The sequence below is a fragment of the Episyrphus balteatus genome, chromosome 1 (genome assembly GCF_945859705.1).
Source record: "Episyrphus balteatus chromosome 1, idEpiBalt1.1, whole genome shotgun sequence".
Classification (NCBI taxonomy): Eukaryota; Metazoa; Arthropoda; class Insecta; order Diptera; family Syrphidae; genus Episyrphus; species Episyrphus balteatus.
Genome location: NC_079134.1, coordinates 126,109,790 through 126,137,373, shown reverse-complemented (window position 1 = coordinate 126,137,373; position 27,584 = coordinate 126,109,790). Strand labels below are relative to the sequence as shown.

At 29.2% G+C, this 27,584-nt stretch overlaps 1 protein-coding gene across 2 annotated transcripts in view; it reads left to right on the top strand.

Moving 5' to 3' along the window:
- LOC129906840 (uncharacterized) overlaps positions 1-27,584 on the top strand; it is a 182,591-nt gene that overhangs the window by 106,925 nt on the left and 48,082 nt on the right. The window contains exon 1 of one of the 2 annotated variants that reach the window (XM_055982786.1): positions 20,182-20,811. The exons of the other annotated variant lie outside the window; for it this stretch is intronic. The gene's annotated coding sequence lies outside the window, so the exon portion shown is untranslated. Of the gene's footprint in view, positions 1-20,181; positions 20,812-27,584 lie in introns of those variants that run through there. 2 annotated transcript variants of the gene reach the window in all.

Here is a 27,584-nt window from a genome sequence, read left to right as displayed (position 1 = left end):
TAACAAAAATAATAAAAATTATTTAAATTATTTCTATTTTAAGTGGAGCGATTGAATATAATTCAATTTTAAAGTTCAAGTGACCTCAAACGCTTTATAAATTTGGAGTTGAGGTCACTTGAACTTTAAAATTGAATGTTTTTTATATTGTAAATCGCTGATTAATACCTGAAAACGGACGAATTCGAAAATATCGCCAAAATAATTTTTTTTGTCTTTACTATTTTAATAGAGGTATTTTAAATTCCTATTCAATTTTAAAACAAAATTAAAAAAAAATTATATTTTCAAATGCAATTTTTTTTACAAAACTTTGCGATTCGTTTGCCTGAGGTTAGGAAGACTTTTAATTCAAAAGTTAAAACTGTTATTAAGTAAAAACGATTTTTATTTTAACTTTCTGGGCTAGCGGAAAACAATGAACAGTTGTTTTAAGGCAAATTATTCAATCGAAGTACTCGTACAGTACATTTTATTTTTAGGAGAGGATAGCCTCAATTGGTCAAAGTTAAAGCCTAGTACGCTGCTGATAAGAAACGAAAAATCCCATACAAAAATAAAACAACGAAATGGTAAACCAAAAATTTCGTTCAACTTTTCGTTCTGTAGTACGCTGTTCGGCACAACGAAATTGAAAGTCTAAACTTCTTTTTCGCACACAAACAATTGCCGGGGACATTCATTGTGTGTGGAAAAATGACATTTTGATTTTTTTTGTTTGTTTTTGTTGTTCATTTTGTCATTGCATGTCTTTCTGCGATGCGTGTTTGCTTTTTTTCACTTATGTTTTGCAATTTTTGAGTATTTTTCGGTCCAGATTTCGCAAGCATTTCGTTGTCCTCGTGGAGATCGACGAAAAATTTCGTTTCACATCAGCAGCGTTCTAGGCTTTAAGGCTTAACGCTAAACTTAAACGAATCTCATACCGTTTTTGTTTGGTTATTTTTAGAACTACATTCGGAACTTTTCGATTCGAAATGCAAGACGCACAAATTTTAATGTTTAATAATTCAAAAAGCCCATTTTCAGGTTTATGCCTGCTATCAAAACTTTTGAAAAAAAAAAAAAAAAATTGGCATGACCCCCCCCAAGAAGCAAACCTGTATACGCCCCTGGCTACAAGCTGAAAACGAAATGTTGTGTACCTAAACATTACCTTCAGCCAGTGCAAAAATTCTAATGGGGTCAATTTTCAACTAAGTTTATTGTTTTAAACAAGTGTATAAGGGGATTGAAAGTGTTTTGACCTTTTATGTGTAAAAAATTGATGCAATCTATATTTTGGAGGCATATTGAAAAAAAAAAAAAGTAGCCCAGTCGAATTAAACATTTCAAATGGAAAAAATTAGATCGTGCAATTTTTTTCATAGGACGATAGAGGGGATCACTGAGAGCTTAAAACCATTAATGCCTGAGATATGACCAATGGTTTATAACTCACTCTCTCTTTTAAGCTTTTATTATAAACAATTGGTCATATCTCAGGCATTAATGAACCGATTTGAAAAATTCAAAGACTTAATTGTCTTGCTAGACATCAATTATAATATTTACTAATTTTGTTTAAAACGACACTTACCGATTTTGAGATAGTTCCTTTTGTTTATAAAATTTCAGGAATTTGCAAAAACTAACAATACAGCTAGATTTATCATCTTCAAAAACATATAAAAACACTCCCATATTGCGTTGATTTTAAAATCTATAATCAAAGCGGGTATAAAGTTTAAGCTGAGTAGGGGTATAGTTTATTCAAATTAATTCGAAAAATATGGGTCATATAGAAAAATTTATTAAGACAAAAGTTATAGAAAATAAAATTTTCTACAAGTTTTATATATATAATTTTTGTCAAAAATCAAAAATGGCCGAGTTATTCACTAAAACGTGTTTTACCTTTAATCCAAGATGGCGGCTTAAGCACAATGTCGATTTTCCCGAAAAACTGGTTTTAAGCTCTCAGTGATCCCCTCTATCGTCCTATGAAAAAAAAATTGCACGGTCTAATTTTTTCCATTTCAGCTTAATTTTTTGTACATCCCGACTGGGCTAAGTGTGCAGTTTTAATACACAAAAATTAAGAGAACAAACAAAATTCGTGATTTGTTTTAGTGATTTTTGATAGACTGTATCTCAGTGAAAAGTAATCTTATAATGACAAAACAAAAAAGTTTAAATATTTTATTTCAAATGGTAAAATAGATAAATCGTTGGAACTGTTTTTTTCGTTTCGCTTCAGCAGCGTATACTAGGCTTAAAACGATTATAATTTTTAAAATCAAACCAAAGACTATACTTTTGACTTTGACTATCAATATCTCAACAGCGGATCACTTTACAGAAAATTTAAGGACATATTTAAAAACTTCATTCAATTCTCTACAAAGAAATTAAGTTTGTTTTGTTAAAAATTTTGTTTTCTTATTTTTGAGATCAGTTTAGAAAAGCTATGAAAATAGGAAATCAAAATAGAAAATCAAATTCTTTTGTGTTAATTTGAACATTTTATTAATTATATTGTTTAAATTTAAAAAAAGTTAAATTTTGAAAAAAAAAACTTTTCATAAAATTTTTGGATTGATATTTTTCCTAATTTTGAATTTTTTTATTTGGTTTATCTAAAGTTTAAGCAATATTTATTAATAAAATGTTCAAATAAACTCAAAAGAATTTGATTCTTTTCATAAGAAAGTGATTAGAAGTATGCCCTACAAAATTGTATTAGTTTACGAAGAAAAATATTTAAACTACAGATAGGTAGATGTCAAGTTATTTTATTTTTGCTCTGTAATAACATAAAAATTATTTCAAATACCTTTCATGCTGTTATATAAGATCATTTAACAGCATGAAAGGTATTTGAAATAATTTTTATGTTATTACAGAGCAAAAATAAAATAACTTGACATCTACCTATCTGTAGTTTAAATATTTTTCTTATACCCTTTCTTGAAATCCCTTTTTTTTTGTCCCACCCGTGACAGAACAAAATAAAATACCATACTTTGTTTCAAAAATAAACAAGTTAACATATTTTGCTTTGGCCAGCTTAATTAATTAAAAAATTTTACTTTTGCTGTTGTCTTCGAACGTGTATAGTTTATGCCTCCATATAATAATGTAAACCTCAATTTTTGAAAAAGTTACCAAAAACTACTTGAAACAAAAAAGTTGGTAGCAATTGTTAGGAACAACTTAAATCATATACCTACTTTGCAAAAAGCATTGTACCTACCTATTTTGCAAATTTTAGAACCCTATCTTATTGTACTTTAAACCCCTTTTTTTAAAGAATAAACTGACCATTCATTTATGTTGCCACTTCACGTTTTGACTTCAAATCGTGGGTTTTATGTCACCGATTATTTTGATTTATCTCAAAACTCATCTTTAGTTTGTTGAAATGCACACCCAATAGTCGAGTGGTGTATTAACGCCTATTAAACGCATTTTAAAGGGTTGACGATGCTTTGCTTTTGCTGTGTGAAAACAAAATCAACCCTTTTTTTTTACATGATGATGGTGCATGCCTTTGCCTAACCAAGTGCAATTGTGAATAATAAAGAAAAAATAATTTTGCCCATCGAAATAATACAAAAGGGTTGACATTTTTAATTTTGAATTTATTTAATATGAACAAAGTGAATAGGTTCTATACAAAAAATTTCGATCTTTCTCACTAAATTTATTTTTCGGTATAATAGTTGCCAAGAGGGAAAAAAAAACATGCATTTTGAATTTCTATTTTTCGTGTAGTGCAATATAATTACATATACCTTTCTTCAATGCACTTACCTTCAATATGAGAGAAATATTTTAAGTAGGGGTTGGAACAACACTTTTTGAAAATAGTCGAGGTTTTCTATGATGATGTTGATGTTTTTTTCTAACGGTTTACGAACACAAGAGGCAGATGTTTTTGTTGCATTATTTTTTTTATAGCTTGTTTGTGTGTGTTGTATAGAGTGAATGCTTGTTTCTATGTCAAAAGATGTCAATGAGGGAATTGTGTGTTTCATCTTTCAGATTTGATTGATGAATGATCATTGCTGTGTAGTGCAGCACCCCTTGTGGAAGGGTGTTTTTCGGTTCTTTCTAAAAAAGGGTAAAATTCCTTTAGAATAATCTTAATCAGTGTTCAGTGGCAGAAAAGGCATTTTTTTTTTTTGCTTGATTATCCTAATACGGTATCTGATTGATTGGCATTTTCCACTGAATTAACGTGTAATCCTTAATTTTTTGGGATATTTTTTCGCATTAAAAAACGAGTGGTGATTTTTTTTTTTTCTTTTTGTATCTTATCACGCCAATAAAAAGAGAATTTTAGTGTGCATTTAATCGTTTTTATCATTAAACTGTAATAGAATAAAGAATACCCTTACCTTTCGTTATAGCCGTATGATTGCAGGGATGGGCTAAATACCTACAAAGTAGATATTTGAGGATTGTGTGGGCAACATTTTTTTACGTTTATGAATTTTTAAAATTAAAAAAAAAAAAGAGTGTGTGTACACATGTACACGCGACTGAAGTTATACTTCTCATTCAGTATATGTAAATGAATTTCATTTGATATTTTTAATTTCTATTATGAAGTAATTAATTCACACTTAGTTTTTTTACATTTTTATCAAGTGAACAATAAATTAATTCTTTCATCCTCCTTGCGTCCATGTAGTTTTCAATTTATTCTGTGAAATTTACTCATGTTGGGTGGTTCAGAACGTACGATATATGGTTAACGAAAGTAAATGAATTGCGCATAAAATGTGCGATATGGTAATTTTATAAGAATATAACAGATAATTTTTCGTGATCTTTTTTCTTGGTTTTTTTAATAGTAAATACATATATTTCTATTTTTTTAGTAAAATATTTCTTTTTTTATCATAAAAAAAAATTCCGGTACAATCCGGTTTTTCGACTTTTTTCAAAATTCCGAGAAAATCGCCTTTGAAAGTTGGGGTAAAATTTTTTTTCGAAAAATCCCCGAATCTTTGAACACTCCTAGAAGCTAAACGGCTTGAGAGCAATTTTTGGAAGTGATGCCAAATGATAGCTTGTGTCATGGGCCTACGCTTTGCACATTATCAGATTTTTAAAAAATCGCCTTCCATGTTAAACCGCCACATCATGCCTATTTTATCAGAATCGTGCCTAATTTTTTTTTACTTTTAAGTTCTCCCGGTTTGAGAACGCGTGGACCTACAGGGATGGGAGTTGTACCCAAATGTAGGTTAGAGTTCCCGCTATAAATGTAGGTTAGAGCCCCGCTACCTTTTGGCATCAAAAAAATTGTTTTCATTTTCTTCAAATTTCCGCGATATAGGCGTTCGAACGCTTTTATCTAGAGACAGGGGAGTGGTGCCATATGAAAGCTTATATTCTCAGCTACCCGATAGTGGTATAATCCGGTTTTTCGATTTTTTTCAAAATTCCGAGAAAATCGCCTTTGAAAGTTGGGGTAAAATTTTTTTTCGAAAAATCCCCGAATCTTTGAACACTAATAGAAGCTAAACGGCTTGAGAGCAAGAGAGAAGTGATGCCAAATGATAGCTTGTGTCATGGGCCTACGCTTTGCACATTATCAGATTTTAAAAAAATCGCCTTCCATGTTAAACCGCCACATCATGCCTATTTTTTTAGAATCGTGCCAATTTTTTTTTTTTACTTTTAAGTTCTCCCGGTTTGAGAACGCGTGGACCTACAGGGATGAGAGTTATACTCAAATGTAGGTTAGAGTCCCCGCTACCTTTTGGCATTTTCTTCAAAATTCCGAGATATAGGCGTTGGAAGTTGGGGGCTCTCACTTTCAGCTACCTAGCTCAAAAGTGAGCTAGCTCAAATTTGAGCTGAGCTGTGAGCTGAAATGTGAGCTTTTTGCAACCCTGGCAACTTGCCACATGGAAATTACCACATGCAACTTGCCACATGCAACTTACCACACGCAACTTGCCACATTCAACTTGCCACATGCAACTTACCACATGAAACATGTAACTTGCAACGTGTTGTGTGTTTTATGTTTGCCGTACTGCGGCGTACTGCATTTTTAATAACTAAAGTACTTCCTACTTTAAAGGTGAAACGACAGCCCTGCTACCCAGGGTGATCGCGTCATAATCCCTTTGACATTCTTGTCAAAAAGTAAATTTTCATACTCACCCTCCCATAAGAAGTATAACTTCAAAAATTAATATTCGTCTCAATAAGCTTAAGGATATAATTTTTGGTGAAAACGCTGCTGTTTTGTTGTAAAAGAGAACTGCGCTTTACTTAGAGTTCATATTTAAATAGTACCTACATGCTTGAAAATTCCACTACAACAAAATTGCTTCCGTCAACTTGTGAAACCCAACACATCCTGATCCTAGTGACACTAAGGCCGTGCGTGAATTGCGTTAAATAGTTAACACCGTGTAAAATTTTTGACACTATTGAGGTGAATACAAAATTTTCAGCTGTTAAAAATTTATTGGGCTCTGGGACCTGGTTAAATTTGAGTTAATTTTTTTTTGCAGATGGTTTTGTAATGTTTTTTTTTTATTAAAAAGGAGTTTCATGGCAGAAAAGAGGAAGAGAAAAATATTAAACAATAATCTATACAGTTGAAATTTTTTTGTTCACCTCAGGTGTCAAAAATTTTACACGGTGTTAACTATTTAACGCAATTCACACACGGCCTAAGATCAGGATACTATAAGGAGTGTTTCAACAACTTCTCGGCAGCGGTTACCTTGAGACACGAATTTTTACGACTAATTTTCTTAGATCATCCGCCCAGCGTTACCGTACCGTTAAGCGACTTTAGTTTAAACTTTTTATTTAAAGCGACCTTTTCACTAATTTCATAATAGCGACTTTTTTTTTCTTCCTAAAAATTGTATTTCTTTTTTAATTCTGAACATTTAGAGCTTCAAATTTGTGTTTCTTTTTTCGTTCTGAACGTATTCTGAGCTAGTTCAGAGCACCATCGATGGACTCAGAATAAAATAACTGAGCAGACCGAGTTGAATGCTGAAAGCTGAACACAAGCATTTAGCAAGTGAAATTGAAAAAAATTTCAAACAAATAAAATAATGGCGCAAGAGTGCAGTAGTCGTTCTAGCTTTTTATTTTTATTTAACCCTTTTGGACCCAGCGTTACTCTCATGTATATTTTTAAAAATTCGTAAAAAATATTCCATTAAATATTTTTTTAGGTTTCGATGGCTTAATTGAAAGATAATAATGCCTATTTATTTATTTAATATGTTAAATGCTTACTGGATTATTACAAAAATTTAGTCAAATATCATACCTTTAATTTTTGTTAATCGAAAAAGGGACTGATATTCACATTTTTTCCTTTTTTTTTTGCAAACATTTTTTTTTATATAGGGGAGAGTGGGGCAGTTTTGAACACGGGCACATTTGAACACTGCATATAAAATTTTAGTTTATCAATCTTTTTTAGAAGTTATTCGATATTGGAACCCTTCAACACCATATCCATAAACGTCAATGACTTTCCTTGGTTATCTCAGCTGGCTTTCAGATTTATAGGTGGAAGGTGATTTTTATAGTGGTATTGCATTATTTCAGTTTTTTAGTTGTAAGAGTTTAAAAAAAATTTGGTGCGTGATTTCAAAACGCACACAGAGAAAAATATGACCCGCTAAAAACTAACAGATTGCCATATTGTTTTACCGTCCATACATTTCATAAGCAAATCTTATTAAAATCAACGATTAATAAGGTTTTTTTAAGGAGATTTCTTATTATTTTTATAGAGAAAATCTTATTAAAATTTGACTGAAAAGTTGATTTTTTTGAAACTTAGCACTAGAACAAAAATCGCGATCAATATTTTCATGGCAGGTTGGTTCAGGTGGTAAGGTGGGCGACTAATGATTTGAAGTCTCCAGTTCGATTCCCAGCCTGGTCATCGTTTTTTTTATTTTTTTGCAGATTTTAAAACAATAAGGAAAACCCGATTGTTTTAATAAGGTTTCCTTCTTGGATGAAAACCATAGAGAAATCTTATTGTTTTTGTTCTATTTTATGTGGTCTATTTTTCTCTGTGCAATACAATTTTTGTTAATGCTTAGTAAATTTTAAACTAAATCAGAGTGTATTTTTGAATGAATATATTAATGTTAAATATTTATTCAACATTTTATGTCGTTGACACAGTTGGGGCAGTTTTGAACAACTGAGTTGGGGCACTTTTGAACATGTTAAAAACCGCCCCCAGCAGTTTGTATCAGACATTTTAAGGAAACTTTAATGTGTTTCATTTAATAAATCGTAATTTTCTTATAAAAAGAAGAATGAAACTACCAATTGTGGGCAAAATTAAAGAAAAAAAATGGAAATATGTACAATATTATTGAAGATAAAAAAAAAATTACTGAATTTTTCAAGTTCTACGAGTACTAGACTGATCTCGATGAGAACTCGATTATATACCGCTTAAACGGTATAGAAATTAAAGTCAAGCTGCTTACACCAATTAACGCTCCTGGTACATGAAGAACATCCAATTTGTTAACATTTGTATTTAATGTCTAGAAATATAGGTTGATCACAAAATAAATCTATTTTACTCTGAGAAGCATAAATGGTATGAATTCCATTTTTCTAAGTTATATTTTAAATGAATTTTTCTTGTTTTTTGTTTTTCTTTTCAACGAATAAATGTGATAACTATAGTTTAAATTTAAAGGTTATTTTTTCTGAGTTTTTATTATTTTTTGGTTCCTTGAATATGATAGAATAATCAATTTTGAGTTTGTGTATGTTCTTATTTAAAAATTAATAAAAAGTTGAGTGTTATTCATTCATTACAACGAAACTAATAGACCAGTGCCAATAATTTTTGAAAATAAAAAAATTATTAGCAGCATATGGGTGGTGGGAAAATTTAGGATAAATGGTATATGAAAGGGGAAAAATAAATTGCCCACAAAAAAATTGGGGGAAAGGGGGTGGGTGGGCGAAAAAGTTGGGTGGGTGTCAAAAATCATGGTTTTTTACGATTTCTGTCAAAGCTAGACGTCCTATCGAAAAAAGTCAAATGCAAAAGTTGTAGGTAGTATAAATGTCTACAACTTTTACTCAAACAATATTTTTCTATAACCTCAAAAATATTGGAAAAAATGCAAAAATACGATTTTTTTATTTTTTATTTTTATCTTTTACAAAAATGGTTGGATTTTAACAAAACTTGGTTAAAAACTATTTTGTTATGTTTTCTATCTATTAAAAATGTTTTTTGAGCAAAAAATGAATTTTTGGATTTTTGACGAATTTAATTTGAAAAAATAGCCTATTTTTCAATCAGAAAAGTTACCGAAAAAATTTTTGATTTTTGAAATGTTTGAAATAAAATTATTTAGATTAAAACCTATAATTTAAGATTGTGTGGAAAAACTATACTTTTGTTTAAGAAAATATTGAGAAAAATTGAAAAAAACAAAAAAAACGATTTTCAAGATCGATTTTTCCGTAAATGACAGTAATATTGGCGAGAAATAATTTTCAATAGAAACTAAATTATACTTTTCTAATAGCCTTTGACCTTCTTAATTTGAATCTAGCATTAGAATAGCTCTAACGTGAAAAGTTTTTGAGATATTGAATTTTGAACGTCCAAAACACTATTTATGTGATGTTTTGCATGGTCATATCTCAAAAACGTGATGTGATAGAATTTTTCTGACTTCGGATTCGAGCTCAGCGCACAAAAAACCATTAGAAAAATATACTTTGACTTCTATAAAAAAACTTTTTGACTAGTGAATTCGAACAAGGCATTCGATTTTTTCTTCCCTGTTCGAATTCACTAGTCAAAAAGGTTTTTTTGATAGAAGTCAAAGTATATTTTTCTAATGGTTTTTTTATACGCTGAGCTCGAATCCGAAGTCAGAAAAATTCTATCACATCACGTTTTTGAGATATTACCATGCAAAACATCACAAAAATATTGTTTTGCACGTTCAAAATTCAATATCTCAAAAACTTTTCACGTTAGAGCTATTCTAATGCTAGATTCAAATTAAGAAGGTCAAAGGCCATTAGAAAAGTATAATTTAGTTTCTATGGAAAATTATTTCTCGCCAATATTACTGTCATTTACGGAAAAATCGATCTTGAAAATCGTTTTTTTGTTTTTTTCAATTTTTCTCAATATTTTCTAAAACAAAAGTATAGTTTTTCCACACAATCTTAAATTATAGGTTTTAATCTAAATAATTTCATTTCAAACATTTCAAACATCAAAAATTTTTTCGGTAACTTTTTTGATTGAAAAATAAGCTATTTTTTCAAATTAAATTCGTCAAAAATCCAAAAATTCACTCTTTGCTCAAAAAACATTTTTAATAGATAGAAAACATAACAAAGTATTTTTTAACCAAGTTTTGTTAAAATCCAACCATTTTTGTAAAAGATAAAAATAAAAAATCAAAAAATCGTATTTTTGCATTTTTTCCAATATTTTTGAGGTTATAGAAAAAAATTGTTTGAGTAAAAGTTGTAGACATTTATACACCCTACAACTTTGGCATTTGACTTTTTTCGATATGGCGTCTAGCTTTGACAGAAACCGTAAAAAACCATGATTTTTGACACCCACCCCACTTTTTCGCCAACCCACCCCCTTTCCCCCAATTTTTTTGTGGGCAATTTATTTTTCCCCTTTCATATACCATTTATCCTAAATTTTCCCACCACCCTAATGCTGCTAATAATTTGTTCAACTTTTGCCCTCTGAAAACCGGATTGGCACTGGTCTATAATACTGCTGTTCAAAAGTGCCCCCTCCATGTTCAAAGCTGCACATGGGGCACTTTTGAACATAAGATCCTATATTGGTTAAACATCAAAATTTAATTTAAATATTTCATCTTACTGACTAAATGCTATTTGAAATCGAAGTTCAATGTTACTGTTCAATGTTAGTAAACTTTACAGATCAAGAAAACGAACATATTTCGTTCAAGCATCTGCGAAAGCAAAAAGTGTTCAAATCTGCCCCACTCTCCCCTATGGTCATAGTTTTGAAAAAAAGATATAGAAAATGTTAATGCAATGAAAAAATAAATTGCACGACTGGGGTCGCACGTACTTGTTCTTATGCTTAAAGTAACTATAATGTTAAAGCTTTTCATTCAAGAAATTTAAAATTTGATATTTTGAAGAAATTTCATAAGTAGTATAAAAAAATTAAATCTGTTTTTATAATTAATTAAACTCCGTTTTAAATTATCTTAAAAAAAATAAAAAATATGCCATTTTATTTCTTGTATAAAAAGGTATTTTTAGAAAAAAATTTTCGAAAATTGTAGGAGCCGTTTTTTAAAAAAATAATTTTTTATATATACAAATTTTTTAACATTTTTCAAAAAAAAAGTTGGTATGCCATTTTGAAGAAATAATTAATTTACACATAAAAACTAAATTTCAAAATTTTTCATTGATCCGTTTTCAAAAAATTGATTTTTCAAAAAAAAATTTTGAAATATTTTTTAAAAAACCAAAAATGCGTTTTTTGAAAATTTTCTAAAATTTTAATATTATCTTTACTTACACACTTTTGTATAAAAATTTTCATTTAAATCGGGTTAATGTTGTACGAGATATTCAGAAACGAAAAAAAACCGTTCTATGACAGGTACCGTTAATAACGGTACAAAAAATATTTTTTTTATTTTAAAAGTTGGCTCTAATGTGTAATACTACAAACAAAAATTTAAATCAAAATCGTTAGAGCCGTTTTTGAAAAAAATTAACTTTTGTATTTCCGTTATATGGCAGGTACCGTTAGTTTTGGTCATAAAAAAAAATTTCAATTTCCCCTCTAGGGAATCACCAAAAACTGCTAACTACCAGGTTTGAAGAAAATCACTTCACTTGTTTAGGCTGCAGCTCCAGATAGAGACAGACACACAGACAGACAGACAGAATTGCCAGACCCACTTTTTTGGCATTCTCCATCATCGTAATGTCATGTAAAATTGTTATCTCGAGTTCGATTTTTTTTACGAATCCTAAACTTGCCCTATAGTACCTATATCGCAAGTAAAAAATGGCCCTTAGGGGTCTTGAAAAAAAATTCCTTGGCCGATGTAGTTGAAGAGTCCGATCTAGTACCTATAAATCGTACTGGTGCTGCGAACTAATTGCTTGTTACATGTAGGTACAGTTCTCTTGAAGCTTCACCCAGACGAGTACAAGGTTGATTTCCACAAAACCATATTACTGAAGCTGAAGTTCAACTCAAAATTCACCTGTTCGGCTAATTCAGTTAAATTTTTGAACTACCCAGTTCGTTTGAATGACTTAAAAAACGGATTTATTTTCTGGGAAACGAGCGTTTGGCATATTAAGACCTTTAAGGATATAGTCAGCATGCAGTTTGAAGGTTTTTATGAAGAGGTGAAATAAATCCTGTTTCGAACATGATCATGTAATTTGGGGTGTTAGTTAAAAGAAAGGTTGAGGATTTATTAATCTTTTTAAGTAAAATATGAGGAGTTTTTCCACTTGCTCATAGTTACTTCCTGTCCACCATAGCCGTATTTAGGGGGGGGGGGTTTTGGGGGTTTAACCCCCCCCCCCCCGAAATTTTTTTTTTTTTCAGAAAATCAAAAGATATAGTATAAAAAAATACCTATAAGTCTAATATTTGCAGTACTAAATGGTTTGTTTTTGTATTTTAGTAATTTAATTACTTATCTGAAAATCTCGGGTTGGGGTCAAAATTCTGCCGGAGTCAAAATCCTGCTTTCAAAATTCTGCTTTACAAAATTCTGCTTTCAAAATTCTGCTTTTCAAAATTCTGTTTTTCAAAATTCTGCTTTTCATAATTCTGTTTTTTCAAAATTCTGCAAAAAATTAAAAAAGGGTTTGGAAAATGTTAAAAAGCGCGCGCTTTTTAACATTTTCCAAACCGTTCTTTAATTTTTTGCAGACTTCTTAAAAATCATCTTCTTGAAAAATTATCTGCTTATTTGATAACTTACCTACATAATTTGTTATTCTTTGAATGTATATTAATTTTCTTTTTATAAATAAATAAATTTGAAAAAATTAAGAACAGGTTTTTAATACTAAACATTTCCGAAAATAATTCAAAATTTTTTAAAAGGAATATTTTGTATCAAACAACCGATGGGTTCCAATAAGTTATAGATTTTATTTGAAAAATATTTGCGACACTCAAATAAAAAAATTTGGGAAAGTACCAATGTTGAGTTACATTAATGGGGTGTATTTTTCTTTAGTCAGCGCATAAGCTATAAAAAAAACAGAATTGGCAGAATTTTTTGTTCAAGAATAATGCTGGCAGAATTTTGAAAAGCAGAATTTTGAAAAACAGAATTTTCGTTAAAAAAGCAGAATTTTGAAAAGCAGAATTTTGAAGCCAGAATTTTGACCCGATCCCGAAAATCTCCCTAAAAGTCTCTACCAATTTCGTATCGTTTAAGAAGCTGTCGATGAAGTTTTTATAAGGAAAAACAACAATTTTGTGGTCCATTACAACGTTTGGCAAGGGATTTTCAAAAAACTAGTTTTTACCTCTTTGATCATTTCCTAAAGAACTATGTAAACAACAAAATGTTTTTTTAAGAACCCTTTAAATAACACAAGTATTCTATCTACAAGGTTTTTGATGTCGAGGCTAAACTATACTTTTTCAAAGGGTTGCTGAACTCGAATCCGAAGATAAAAATATTCGATCACATCTCGTTTTTTGAAATATTACCGTTAAATCTATTTAAGTCTTTCCGACATCTTATCCTTTTATTTCAGAGAGTACCTATGTAAAATTTTTCGTTATATTTTTAGCTTTCTATTTATCAAATTGTTTCAAATTAGAAAATTAGCTCATGCCAAACAACTTGGATTATTAAAAATTTTTAATTTTAAGTATTCCCGATTTAATTTTGAACTAAATTGATATAATAGAATATTTCAATTTTTTGCTACAAAATTTTAGTGGGAGAAAAATTTCATTTTTCAATGTTTTTATATATAAAATTGTGCGAAATAATTTTTTGTATAAAGCCTAATAATGGTTCAAATTTATTTCTTCAAAAAAATTTTCTTCCTCGCTAGCGCTCGCAATTTATATCAAACATCTTATCACTCCTTGTACCAATTTAAACTAGAGATGCCGCCGAATATTCGGCCATTTTATATTCGGTACATTCTTAAATTCTTCTACGGTAAGCAGAGCTATTTTAAACTTTTAACTATGAATTTCTCTCCTAAAAAATACTTAAAAAGGATATTGACAAGTTTTTCGCTCTCACACAGTTCTAATGACCATTTGCTTTAGCGGAATTAAGAATCGACTGCAGTTACATATAAGGCGTGTTTTTTCTTCAACTCAGTAGCTACTCATTTTTTTATTTTATTCGAAAAACAATAAAAACAAATACTTACTTGTGTAATTTTTATTATTGTTTTGCGAATAAAATCAAAAATGAGTAGCAACTGAGTAATAGAAAAAACACGCCTATAGTTGATAAAAAAGTTTTGTGAATCTTAAAAAAAAATTTTTTCAGTCTGAGGTAACCCCCCCCGAAATGAAATCCTAGCTACGGCTATGCTATCCACACTTGTGTCGAGTAAATCAGAACCAATTCTCAAACTGATTCAAACATATCTAAACGAAAAATACTGCCGCCCCGGTTGTCACCCATTTGGGGGTGACATCCAAAGCTAGCAAGCAGTAATGGACCTATTAGATCGCAGTTATATTAGTAGTAGATAGAGCGTTACTATAGAACCATTTTTTTTTTTAGAATATACCCAAGAATCACCCTTTAAATTTTCCTTATCTACTTACAATTGATTTAAGTTTTTGTTCCTTGGATTTCGTACGCAGATCGAGCTTACGAAATTCTCTCCAAAATTAGGCCGAGTAAAAATTTATTTCTAAATTTCAGCTGAGCTGGGCGCAGCAGCTCCATTTAAAAATTCACATTTTCGTTTCGAACTGCATTTTGTATCCGTCACAATTAAGCTCACGGAAAACACGTATATAAAAATGTCAACTAAATTTAGCTTGATCTGCCTGTTAGGCTCTATATTTTTGATTTTATTTATATATTATTAACAACTTAAAAAACGTAAAACATTTTTTAGAATGGTTTGAAATTCCCTATTATTTTTTGAAAATTTTCCTAACTTAAAAAAATTGGTTGTATGGCAGTTCAATTTTTATTTTTTCGATTCCAAAATTTGACTATGGTAAAGAGCACGAAAAAAATTTGAAATAGAACATTGAAATTTTATTTATTTTACTATTTTCTATTCTAGGGGTGACACCATAATTGCGGCCCCGCGGGTGTCACCCATGCTTGCTACGCCACTGACAATAGGTACTTAGAAAGTTTATTTATTAATCAGCTGTAAAGAATGTGGCGTTTGCACTAGGAACTCAATGTCCTTAGAAAAAAGAAGTGCTTTTATGTTTACGTCTACATACACTCAATTTCCCAATGTTATGCTTGGCAATATTAGGTAGTAATATCTTTGATAAAGATTGCAAATAAACTTTGGCTGACTGCACAGCCCTGTATATAACACCCAAATACGTAGCTACCGCAGTTTCAGGGTCCCAAAATTGATAACCATTTTTTGTTCATGCATTTCTCATTTTTTGAATTTTGAAAGTTGACTTTTGAGCTAAAGTTTATTAACAAAAAGATTTTTCGCAACAAACTCTCATGTAATTTCTCCATTAATTTGCTCCAATTTATGGAGATTATTTTTTTTTTGTATTCCGCCACAAAATATCCGATAAAGTAGGGGACGTTAAATTATTGATTTATCGATTTTATTATTCAAATTTTTCTGAGGTTACCACAGCATGTTTTTTTTTTTGAAAGATCATTTTTTAAGCTAAAAAATTATAAAAATATATGGACAGTGATATAAAATCAGAAAATCTTGATCCTGTTAAGCTATTTTTCAAAGAAAAAATTATTATGCTATAATAAAATATTAATTAAATTAAAAAATAAAGTCAACGTTTTCAAAAAAAATCGACAAACAAATTTAATATTTTCATTGTAGACTCTGAAAACCTTAGGTGTGCTGTTGCGGTTGCAAATTTTGAAGGCAGATGCATCTAAAATAGCTACTTGAATGATCAACATAAATAATGTCATAGTCACACCCCACCACCCTAAAATTAAAATGCACCTCCTAACTACTTCAGATCACGGTCTAGAGCACACCTCTATGCAAACATTCATAATTTACATTTATCTGAAGTGCACAAGCCACAAAAAAATAAAAAACCAAAAGAAATTATTCGATATAGAAAAGAATCCCTCAATTTATTGTCATTTATTTTTTCAAAAGTACAAAAGATTTCTTTTTTTTTTTTTTTGTTCGAGAAAAGGGGGAAAGAATTTGCTTCTGAAAATCAATGAACCGATAAACATTATCAGACAATGATTTCTGGTGCATCTCGAAACACAGCATCATCAATTCATCCCTTCTGATGACAATGCTGACGATGATGAGTCCTTTCATCTGAGTAATTCAATTGCAATGTCGTTACACTTTTATGTCGGTCACCATTTTTGTCCATTGTTCAAATATTATAGGACAAGCGTGCTATTGACAAATGACATCAAGCTGAGCATAAAAATGTCTCCCTTTCAAAAAGTTCGATAGGAAGGTTTCTACTTTACCAAAAAAAAAATGAAAAAAAATGCATTTTTGATAGAAGAAAAAAAAACGCATTTATCATTCATAGAGTATATGTTACCCCAAACGTGTTAATTATAAGACTTTCAAGTGGGCTGGGAACAAAACATCGTTGAATCGAAACAAATCTCGATTCAATTTATTTAATCGCCTACACTGCATGACTGCATTTTATATGCAAATGAGATGTATTTAAGGAGTTTGAATGAAAAATAAATCATCAAAGACTGGGAACTTGGTTATAGAAAAATGTCGTAATGTGTCGTGAAAAGTCAATCAAAATTTTAATAACAACTCACTATGATGGGATTCGCGATATCGTGTCTCGTAAGATCTATGGAGAATGACACAAGACCCAATATCTAATGGATTTTCACAAATTTATACCTTGTAGTTGTTGTGGTTTTGCTTTAAACCGCAAACTGTTTCCAACTGCTGTTGCTGCTGCTGCTGGAGGATGAAAATAGACGCCAACGCGCTATGTGGAGATCTGACAAATTGTCACACATTACACACTGTTTCAGAACTGTGACAATCAATGGAATGTGAATTCAAGTCGCTGGCTGGCGTTGCTCGTTGTAGTAAGACATTGTCTAGCTTTAAATAAAAAAGGCACGCCTCTGAAACGAAACTATTTAGATATTAAACAATCTGTTCTAGTTTTTTTTTTTAATTTTTCGACTTTGAGGCGTTTTAACCTCATGAAATTCGGCAATTTTTGGATGAAACATGTTAGAATAACATCAAGGGCTTCATTTTTCAAAATATTTACTACATTATATTAATATAATCATGATAAAAAAAAAAATTGTTCAGCACAGAGGACAATTTCAGACCCCTTTTTCTTGTTATGAATCATAATCATTATTTGACGCAGCCAAACGTGAGCAAATATCAAATAAAATAATCATCATACGTCATATCTACTTGTAGAATGTTTTATGGTTTTTGATTCAGGTGAGTGTTTAATATAGTAAACTCACTCACTATACCTACGTAAGTTTTTCAACATAATTTTGTCATCATTAGGTATAAAAATTAGGGAGCTGAAGCAATTCGTAAAAAGCAGGTATATTTTTTTTTTTTTTTTCAAGACTTATCAGAGCAATGATCACGCATCACAGCGGAAGTAAGCTGATTAATTTACCTTTTTGATTGAATTTTAATGTAGGTATTATCATATGCGTTGACTTACGCCAAATTAAACGGTTAATATGTAGTTTTAACCCCATACAAAATTTCCCCGTGCATACCTTCCTACATAATAAGTTTTGGTTTATTCAAAAAAAATATTAAATATTGCTTATTTTATGAATATAGATATAAATAACTTCGTTTTATGAAGTTTTAATTTTCTTCGTAGGTAGTAAAGAAGTAAACCTTAAATGAAATTTTGTAAACATTAAGAACGTTTGCTGGTCCCTTTTCCCATTAAAAGTCCTCCTTCAAAAAAGTCTCATTTGAAATTACATGTACCTATGTATTGTGAGAAAAACAAATGCTCCAACAACAAAGTACTGTCAAAAATAAAATTTTCGATATTTTGTGGTTTCTATTATAATTACCTTCAAATTAATTTATCAATGGAAAATTTGATTTTTCAAAAAAAAAAATCAATCTATGAAAGGGGGTCCCCTCACTTTAGCCGAAATTTAGGGGTAATCATCTAAAAACTTGACTCAGCTTGGGAAAAATAATTATTTAAATTATTTAATTATGACTAAAAAATAAATCAGAGCATTGAATTTTAAAAACAAAATTTGTCTAAGTCAAGTTTTTAACCAAAATATGTATAGATAGCTATATTTTTCCGGAACAAGTAGGAACCTATGTTTTGTTTTTTTTTTTTTTTTGTTATTGCCTTCAAAATATTTATTAAAATTATGTGAACTACTAAGATTTTGAGCTATCTTTTCTTGTATCAATATTTTTGAGAGAAAAATTAATTTTGTTTAACAGTTTTATTTTTAATTTTTAACAATATTCAAAAGGATTCAAGTTACATTTATAGAAAAAAATTTAAGGTAAAGGAATCAATTTTTTTGCTGGTGATTTTTTGGTCAAATTTGTTTATATTTTTTTTTTACAAAACTTCTTTTTCTGTTAAAAATCACGATAATCTCTTCAAAGTGTTCCGAAAAAGTATAAAAGTGAAATTTCAAAATATGTACCCTCCCAGAGTTACATGTAGAAACTATAACAAGTTATAGGTAAGGGGCATACAATACAATGCTATTCCACTTTTTATAGAGAACCACAAAATCTTTAAAATTTCGCTGAATTACTTCTTGGTAGCACTAACCGTTTATGAGATATGAGTTAATAATATAGGTAGGAAAAAGTGTTATTTTCGACAATCGACATTAAACGTTGAATAACTTTTGACGCAGACAGAAAGGGATTGATGAGGAATTTTCACTATGTGGCTTGAGTTAGAAGTTAAAGGTCTGAGTATCAATTTCCAACTTGGTGCAAATATTTTCTAACGAGAACAAGACCTATTTTGACTGGAATAAAATTTAATAATAACTACTCTGAAAAGCATAATTCAATGTTGCAACATGAAATTCCTCAAACACGATCAAAAAACACATTCCAAGTTTGTTACCTTTATAAATAGGAAACTATTTTACTTGATCAACTCGTCTTGCAACCCAAAATGACACATTAATATCCGGTCTTTCAGTGGCTAAATGGGGTAAACCACAAATAACCTTCTTAGAATTCTTCATTGTTGTTAATACCTAATAGGAACTGAATCATAGCACCTTGAAATTCCTCAAAATCTTTGATTATAAAAATACCTTAGAATTTAAGCCAAATTATGAGAATACAACAGTAAAAATAACTCTTTGGACAAAATGTGGTGATCAGGAAAGAATATTTTTTTTTTTTAAACTTTTTAAATCTGAAAGAATTCCTTTGAAAAAATCGTCTTACACATTTACCCAACAAAATTTTTGGTTGAAAAACGTGACCATTATGAACAAAAAAAATTAAATTAAATGTTTTACCTACTCAACCTGTCATCAATTAATGGACTATCTACCTATACCTACCAAAGAAAATTATGATAAAAAAAAAATAAGACTCAACTTCGAACATGTTTTGTTATGTTCGAATGCAACCGACGTTTGTTTAGTTTCAATTCCATTCATTCCATTTCCAATTCAGGGTTGAATTGTTTTCTTTTCCTCATCAAATATAAAAAAAAACTACAATCCAAAAGATAGACAAACAACAAAAACACATAAAAGCCGGTAAACACGCATCCGTGCCACGGTTGAAGTATTTTCGTAGTTGTGTTTTGAATTTGTTTTCATTTTTGATTCTCGACTTTCTTTCAATTCGTTGTTCGAATGTAAACTCTTTTTATTTGTATCTTATTTTCTGCTTGCATCTAATGGATATGAGAAAAAGTTAGTGCTTCAGAGAACTAAAAACCTATCCAACTGAATTCGGGTTTGGTTTGAATTTGAAATTGCACTTTAATTCAGTTCCATTCGAACTTCTGTGTCGTCGAGTCGAGTTGAAATTGAATTGCTCCCGTTGGATATAATCTTACGAACGACTTTATCGAATTCAATACGAAATAAAAAAAAGAAATAGTGGATGTTTATTTCTTTTTATTGGTGGTGTTAGAAATTATTCCCACAAGAATAAAATTTTGATCGTGTTGTTTATTCTGCCATAAATTTTGGTTTTCTTGTTGAGTGGTTCATATCCTGTTTGTTTTTTTCTAGATAAATAGATATCCTTTTTGTAGACTCGGTAAAAAAAACATATCCTGTGAATTAAGGGTCAAAGATACTTTGTCAATGTCCCCAAAACAGATGTTTAGTATCAAATTACTGAAATAGTGAAAACGAAGAAATAGAATTACTGGAAGATCCTTTTATTCAAAGGATTATTGTGGTTGCTTTGCGGGAGTGCAATCAGTATTGTTAGTGTATCGAATTACATCGTTTTGAGTTGAATATTTATAAATAAAAATACAAAATTCAAGTGGATACAAAAATAATTCGGAGAAAGGATTTTAGAACACACACATTCAATTGTTTAAAAGGAATACAATTTTTATCTTTTCTGTTAAGTGTGGTAAGTGCCTTTTTTTTCCTACCTACTTTTATATCAATCTTTTTTGAAGTTTAAATCGATTTGTGAAAACTGAAACTGAAGAATTTAAAATATAATACCAAATTAAAAACCATATCACGTACAATATATTAAATGTAGTATTACACTTATGGTAACAACTTTATTGATACACCTTCGGTTTTGTATAGTTCTGTTATGTAAGATTTCTGATCACGTTTAGCATGATACTCAACATCGATTTCTGACAGTTGTTGGCTGTAAGGATTTATTTATTCTTGATATATATACCTTTTCTATGTTAATTTAGAAAAGGAAACATTCGAAGTTTTATTCTAATTTATTCTTTTTACTTTTTAGCGACACAGACTATATTCGGATTAGAACGCGTATACCTTAAATGAATGTTAAATGAAGGCGGCAAATAATTGATAAAAAAGGGTTGTTTGAATTCAATATGCGTGTGCATTTATTGTGTATGAACGTTTTTGATCGATGGAATCTAATTGTGTAGATGAATGAATCAGTGATGTATAGATTTTTACGTAGGTAAATTTGAAATTCTTAATAATTTGGGTAGTTTGTGACGTGGTGTAGGAGAATTATGACGAAAATTATTACGTGAGTCACTTCGTTTAAAAAGGCGTTCAACAATAGTAGGTACGTCATTGTTGACTCATTTATTCACTTCAAGGCGCAATTTGACTCCGCTTCTGGAGAATTTTAGCTCGTGGAGTAATTTGATGGTCCTTCTTCGAAATTGCGATGGTTGTCATCGAAGGATTTCGTTACTGATGAATAACTTTTTCGACTTAAACTTTCTAATATAAGTATGGCAAAGGCATGTCGATTGTTTTTTCTCTTGTTCTTGGAACATTACCGACAATTAAATGGAATTTAAGAATGGGTCTTACTGCGAAATTGTTTATTCCACAGATAAATACTCGGATATAAAATGTGTCTATTTCCGTCGATCAAAAATTCTCCTAGTGTAGGTAATTTTATGTTTTTGGAAAAGATCAGGCAAAGAAGGTGCGACATTTATATTTGATTGTTTTAATCTACAAGGCAGTGTTCAGTTATATCAATAAATTTGCTTAGTGTTGTATTTATGTGTTTTTCAATACTCGGGAAATTTAGTAAAATTTTACCTACTTCGAAAAACCGAAAGACTCAATATTTATGTGTTTTTGGTTGGAAAAAAAGAATCAGTTTATTTTTTATCTTAATCTGTCAAACCTCACTGATACATCACAAGAACCTTAAAAGGTGAGGATAACCCGATTTTGTGAGGATTTATTTCCCCACAAACTTCTTATTAAATGAAGAAGATCATAATTGGAAAGTTGTGATACGAAAACCTCACAAAATCAAATTCAACTCTGATTGTGACTTGTGAGCCGAAATAAGGCTTTGAAACGGCCCATTATTGATTAAAAGGCTGTAATTCTTTCACCACCACCTGTAGATTAAGCTACGTATTTTTGGAATTCGAAAGTGCATGTCCATAAAATAAATAGGTAGAGAAGCTGAGCAAAAATTTGGAATTTGTTATCGATATTGCTATGCTGCACATAGAGCTTATTAATGTTATAGCGAAAAAAATGCTCTTTAATTAGGTACCTACATATACACTAGCCCAAAAAATTAAGGGAACAAAAACTTTTTTATGAGCAAAATCAAATTCTTTTGAGTTTATTTGAACATTTTATTGATAAATATCGTTTAAATTTAACCAAGGAAAAATTAAAAGTTTTCAAAAAAAGTTAAATTTTGAAAAAAGGCTTTTTATACCATTTTTGGATGTTTTTCCTAAATTTAAACGATATTTATCAATAAAATGTTCAAATAAACTCAAAAGAATTTGATTTTGCTCATAAAAAAGTTCAAAGAAGTAAGTCATTTAGACCTGCAGAAATATGGTGTTTTACTTCATCTCAAAAATTCAAACCCTCACAACAGAAAAACTGCTTGATGAATAAGTGTGAAACTTTGCATATTAATTTCAAGTATATTAAGCTTCAATAATTAAGTTCAATCTTATCACCCATAGAAATTAAATAGCGGTAAATTTTCTAAAAAACCGTAAAATTGCCTATTTTGATAGCTTTTCTAAATTAATCTAAAAAATAAGAAAACAATTTGTTTAACAAAGCAAACTTAATTTCTTTTTAGAAAATTAAATGAAGTTTTTAAATGTGTCCTTAAATATTCTGTACAGTGATCCGTTGTTGAGATATTGATAGTCAAAGTCAAAAGTATGGTTTTTGGTTTGATGACTTATATTGCAGTTAAAAAAAATCGTAGAAGTTTGAAAAAAAATTAATCTTTAAGCCAAATAAATAGCCTTTCTAAAAATAATAATAATTTTTTCAGAAAAAATTTTCCCATTTTCTTAAGAGAAAAGTAAAAACAAACAAAAATTGGAAAATTTTTGTTTTTTACCAGTTTCAACGATTTAGCTATTTTACCGTTAGAAAGAAAATATTTTAACATTTAATCCTAAAACTAGAAAAATAGAGCTTTTACACGCTTTTTATTTTGTCATGATGCGATCATTTTTTACTGAGATACAGCCTATCGAATATCACTAAAAAAAATCACGATTTTTTTTTGTTCCCTTAATTTTTTGAGCTAGTGTATATTTTGTTGTATTGCAAAATTATTGAAAAAACAAAATTAGAAGGTAGCTGCCTGCATAGGCAAAGTCAAATATTCTTTAAACGAAATTTAAAAAACACCCGCCAAGAAACGTTTTTGGAAAAAAATTTGGAAATTCACATTTAATCAAAATAGGTCCAGTAGTTCAGTAGTTTTACTACACAATTTTTAAGAGAGAAAATTTCATGCTGGATTTAAAGTTTTTTTTATTAAATTGAAGTTAATACCTTCGGCTTTAAATTTGGTGTAGATCCAAAACGAAAAACGATTGTTGCCATAGCGAAATAAAATACACGAGTAGGTACTTAAAATACTAAAGTTTTTTTTTTTAATTCAAAAGAATGTTTTTGAATTATAAAAAATTTATTAAAACCTTCAAAAATAATGCATTACATTTGTTTTTAAAATTACAAAAACATCTTTAAAGCGGTTTTGGTATCCAAAAAAGTATCTCATACAAGAAAGTTTACAATTGTTTTTTTTTTAATCGTTAGGGTAGTTTTTTCATCACATAGATATTTAAGTTCTTAGTATCTTATCTACGTGTATATAAAAAATTTAACTAAAAAAAAAATTTGGTAGTTTAAAAAATTATATTTAAAATAAACATTATTCTTAATATTTGTAGAAATTCAAAAATGGTCTTTTTGAACATTTTACTGCTGCGGATCCTAAATAGTTTCTGTATAAAAATTTGGGTTGAAATCTCTGTACGCATTTAAGACAAAGTTGGAAATTAGAACAAAAAAAACGTTTTTAGATAGGAACCAATAATAAATACATAGGTTTGTATCTGCAAATCTGTAACGTATTAACATCTAAATTTTGCTCGTTTGTGTCGTTCCCAGAACAAACGAATTTGAATATTTTCGGCCTAAATATTGTTTGCCTACAAAAAAAAATTACTTCCCTTCTTTTGAAAAATTTAATCCAATGAACTCATTTAATATTTAATTATATTGACGCTGTGATGTTTCTTGAAAAAATGAATTAGTTATTTAATTAAAAAAAAAAGAAGAACTTTACTAACTCCACATTTTTTTTTTAACAATTTCTCAACAATCCGTAATTTTATGGATATTATTTATAAAAGTTTTTTAACTTTAGACAACTGTTTAAATTTTGAAAATGTGTTCAAAAATCTTGTTTTTCGTTCTCTTTTAACTGCCAAACACTGGAGTAGATTGTCTTAACAGTGAATATTTTGATACTTATTTGTTATAAATCATTTCCTACAATTTGAAAAAATTTAGACGTGTGTGTCTAAGTGCTCAAAATCTAATAAATGTGACTGGTTGTAAATTGGAAACTAAGATCATTATTCTCAATACAAAACAAAAACAACCTTGTTAATGGACGTAAAAGTAATCATTTGCCAAGAATTTAATTTATTTCAATAAACAAATAATTTAATTCGAAATGTTCAATCAAGAAATAGAAAAAGAAATACCATATCTAAAGCAAACATTGTCTCTAATACAATACAAGTCAATACAATTTACCATTTTCCATTGCCAACTTGCAATCGATCGTGAGCGACAATGTGCGTGGTATCGGATGTCAGGGCCAACATTTCCGTTTAAAATTGATATTCGCTCCAATACGCCTATTTTATATTTCAATTAATGTTCGATGTAAGATTTCTTTATGGCAATCTGCCCGAAATTCAAGTTAAGATTTTAAACAAAAAAAAAAAACTAATACCTATTAAGAGATTGCATATTGAATTTTAAAAAGATTTAAAAAAAGATATTCGTATACGCATAGGTGCATAATATTTAAGTAGGCATTCAATTTGGGCGTGAGCCTAAAGTGTTATACTTTTTTCTCCAGTAAAACCATTACAAATTTTAAGATTTACAGCCATAATTCAATTTAGCACTGATTTTTCAATCGTCAGAAGAATAAATGTCAATATAAAAAAAAATCATGTTGCAATTCACAATTGGTAGAAGTAAAACCTTAAAAAATCTTACATATTTTCCTAGAGAATAAAGCTATACTTAAATTTTTACAATGCGCAAAAAGTTTAAAAAAAAATTTCATGAAAAAAGCAAAAAAAATGTATTTTACCATTTTATCCATTTTTTGTATACCTAACAACTTATAATAAATTTTATGTCATCTGAAAGCTTATTATTTCAACTGAAAACATTTTTTAGACCATGTCTATACAAAATCTACAAAAAGAGCTAGATTTTCTGAACCCAATCAGTTTTCATCAAGAAAAGCAAAAAAAAATATATCTTTTTTCTCTCCTAACACCATTAAATCTATTTTTTTCTATCACAACCTATAATAAATTTTATATCATCTAAAAGCTTATTATTTAACCTTTTATATGACGCTTCAATCATATTTCCACGATGCCTACAAAAAAATAAGGGTTTTTTAAAGCCATATAATGTCGAAATTTCAAACTAAGATTATCGGCAACAGATCTCCACAGGTGTAAAAGGACAAATGAAAAATACTGAAATTTGGCAAAAGCACTTAATATGCCTTTAAAACCAACAGTCAAACAAGCTCAGAAATGCGAAAAGTGGGAGTGGCACTGGGAAATCAAAAATTAGCTATTTTTTTTTTTTGATTATTTTCACGTCATTAAATACTAAACTCATTCTACATTTGCTTCATATCTTTAAATGCCTTGATAGTAAAATTGCTTCTATAGTGTTTTAATAACACCACTATGAAGTAAATAATCTTTTGTGTTCAACTACCTATGATTTCCATTTATCTATACTTACCTAACCACCACCAGACAAAAATGATTTATGAGGAAAACATTTATATCGTGTTACAAATTTTACCATGAAAAACGAACAGTAGTAACCAATAATCAAAGTCAATAAAACAAAACACATTAAAAAAAAAAAAAAAACTATTAGGTACGCTAAGTAATTAAATTACTCCAATTATTATAACATTGCATTATTTTTATTTGCAATCGAACTCGTCACTCTGACTGAGGATGTCAGCAATTTTATTGCAAATTGCAAATAAATGTGCAATCAAATTGAAATAAACAGAAAAGAAAACCACATCTATCTGACTTTAACAATCGAATGAACTTTTATTGCGCTTGTTTGCAAAGCACACATTCATTGAACACGCAAAAAAATAACAACAGAAAAAAAAGTGAAAACTTTTAATCTGATTAAATTGAATTATATTTAAATGAAAGTCAGAATGATTAACTTTGGTTTAACATGATGATCTTAAAACACGATTATCTTAAAACACACATTTATTTTATTTGTTTAATAAAATGCAAATAAGTGAAAAAGAAGGCTTAAAGCAATTTGTCGTTCAATTAAAATTATACTTGGAATTGCTTCTATAATCATGTAGTTTAAATTACAAAGATCCCTAAAATTAAGTTAAGGGTTTTTTAATTATATTGAATCAATATTCAAAAACATATTTCGGTTTAGTTTTAAACCAGTCAGTTAGATGTTGAAGCAATTAGTTATATTTTTTACCAAAACGAAATACATTTTTCAAAATAATAATATGAATTATTCAAATATGTAGTAATAAAGAACAGAAATTTAGTTACAACAACAAACCCAAAGCTTCTTAGAGTATGACTTAAATGATGCGCTTCGTGAGTCATAATTTTGTGTTGGAATACAATTTAACAAATATCAAAAATGTCATAGCAATTAATATAGAATTTCCTTCTTAAGAATTTTGTGATTTGTTGAAGTAATAAATATAAATTCATCCCACATAAAATTATACAAAAATATATTTGTTCAGCTCATTTCGTATTTATAAAGAAAACAAACAAAAAATTGCAATAATATTGTTAAATAAAATACATACATAAATATCTTCTGTATTTTGAATATCAATTAAATGACGACAAAATTCAAAAGACCTTGATATTAATTTCTTATTAACAAATTAAAGTAACAGTATTTTAATATTGTATTTTATATCGATTTATTGTGAAATTATTGCAAAAAAAAAATATATGTAAGAGTAAATGCAAAATATTCAAATTTTAGCTCCACATATTAATCGACATACCTACTAATTTTGTTTTAATCTGCGAAATCGTTCCGTTATTTATGAGATTATATTTGGATTAAATTAAGACCCGTTAA